Genomic DNA, 2,411 nt, shown 5'->3' on the forward strand with positions numbered 1-2,411 from the left:
GCTAGTTCTTTTGCAAAGTTTGTGAGATTTATAGCTCGGGTGCTCGTTGTTGTGGTTCTGTTCGCTGAGCTGGAAGTTTTTGTTGCAAACGTTTCGTCCCCTGGCTAGGCGACATCATCAGTGCTTGGGAGCCTCCTGTGAAGCGCTTCTGTGGTGTTTCCTCCGGCATTTATAGTGGCCTGTCCTTGCCGCTTCCGGTTGTCAGTTTCAGCAGTCCGCTGTAGTAGCCGGTATATTGGGTCCAGGTCTATGTGTTTGTTGATGGAGTTTGTGGATGAGTGCCAAGCTTCTAGGAATTCCCTGGCTGTTCTTTGTGTTGCTTGCCCTATAATGGTAGTGTTGTCCCAGTCAAATTCATGTTGCTTGTCGTCTGCGTGTGTGGCTACTAGGTATAGCTGGTCGTGTCGTTTCGTGGCTAGACTATCAAGGCAGTCATGTTCTGGATTGCCAATGGCCACCCCCTCTCGCCGCCACAGAAATGCAGCTGGATTCAAACAACTGTCTGTGACTAACACAAGGTCATTCTGCTCTGTTAAGATTGTCTCATATTTCAAGATCCTAGAGTCTGTGAGCCATCGTCCTGCTTTCTGATTTAGTATGGTCCGTACCTTATGTGGGGTGCTGACTATTAAGGCTCCTCCAAAAGTAAGTTTCGGACTCTCCTCTACCAATGAGGTTGTTTCTGCCACTGCCTGCACACACGCTGGCCAGTAATGTAGTTTTCCATTCTTTAAGTAACAATGAATCAAATGACAGGTCACTGAGAATGTGTGAAGGAAACCTGCCAATTAATATTGATTCAGGTTAACAAAATTGATTTATTATAAATATTAATTATTAATTAATTAATTATATTATATAATTCAGGGTGGAAACGCAACAAGTGACTAAAACATTTTAACAGCTGTAATCGCGCAGTTCTGTTTGTTACCAGTCACTTGTGACTTCTCATTCTATTTCGGTAATTGTTTTGCTCGAGCACATTCATTTTTAAGAACGTCAATAGATTCCATAGCACCATTTGCAGTTAATTCAATCCCCAATTTGGTGGCAATATCTCGTCATGAGCACAAAACTGATTCTTCATGGCTCTCATGACAAAACTGTTGCCATAATCCAATTAAATTTTTCGTTCCCACTCCCTTGGGCTTAAAATTTAAGGATGACCTTGCTGCGCCGGTATCGACTAGGAAAACTACGTCCTCTTTGTAAGGTACCACCTTTAAATTTATGAAGGGTTCCTGGTGGGTCCCCGGGGGCAGGAACTCCTGACACCCCTATTTTTCATCAAGGTTCATAAAACATTGCACTGCCTTCACTGCCATCCCTCTAAAGCTAACTGTTTAAACAAAAACTGTGTCAAAATAATACAAGCAAAATTCAGCACTTACCTGCTTGCCACAACAGATGTTATTATTAGGTTAGAGGAGGAGGCCTTTACTTCCTTTCCGAATCTGGACACTCTCTCTTAAAGTGACATGTCTTTCACAGTAATAACATCCCGCCTATGGGGATTACCACTTTATTCCTGGTTCCTCTCTACCAGACCCCTTAACATCTCCTCCCCGATCCCTTCTCCTCCCTTTATTTTCAACATACTTGCCCGCCACCATTCCGGTTTCCTACTCCTTTTAGTTTCGTCCTTTTCTTTATTACCTCATCAACCGTGGCTATCATTATTTTTGCCTTCTGTTTCTGCTTCTCATGTTACCTTGTCAGATCAATTGCTGAGCCGATTTAACCAACTGAACAGCTTTAGGACAACCTCATGGCCATTTCTCATCACCCGATGTGTTGTTTAGACCTTGAATTTTTTTTTAAAAAAAGAAATATTGCAATATTTCTTGCTCCCTGTAATCTCAAATACAATTTATCAATTTATTCTTGTCTAACTTTAAAGCCTTTTCCTAACTATACATTTTGGAATCTTACTTGTAAATACATATATTTATATATGATGAATTCATTTATTCAGTGTTTAATATTTAAAATGCAAAATGCATACTGTTCCCAACTTTGTAATCCACTATAATTACCCGGTTTTAGTCCCTTGATTTAAATCCAAAATTAGTTCTCTTAAGTAGGTCTGACCAGTCATTGCTCAACTACAATGCTGTAGGTCGTGAAATAACCAGAGCTGCCTTAAAAAGGTTTTGTCTATTCCAGTTAAAAAAAAACTTCTTATGCATGACTAATAGCCGAATTCAAGGTCACCGATTTTAACCATAGGAGTTTTTAATTTATTTATTACAATTTAATGTTGAACCGAGACTTCAACCGTCTTCCATAAATCGCTTTTAAGTAAGGATAAAAGAGATTAGTTAGAAACTGATAGTAAAGCAGTCATAACCTGTAAAAAGAGCAGGAGTTAACATTTTATTTCATAATCTGTAAAATCCTTAAACTTAAAA

The sequence above is a fragment of the Chiloscyllium plagiosum genome, chromosome 8 (assembly GCF_004010195.1).
Source record: "Chiloscyllium plagiosum isolate BGI_BamShark_2017 chromosome 8, ASM401019v2, whole genome shotgun sequence".
NCBI lineage: Eukaryota > Metazoa > Chordata > Chondrichthyes > Orectolobiformes > Hemiscylliidae > Chiloscyllium > Chiloscyllium plagiosum.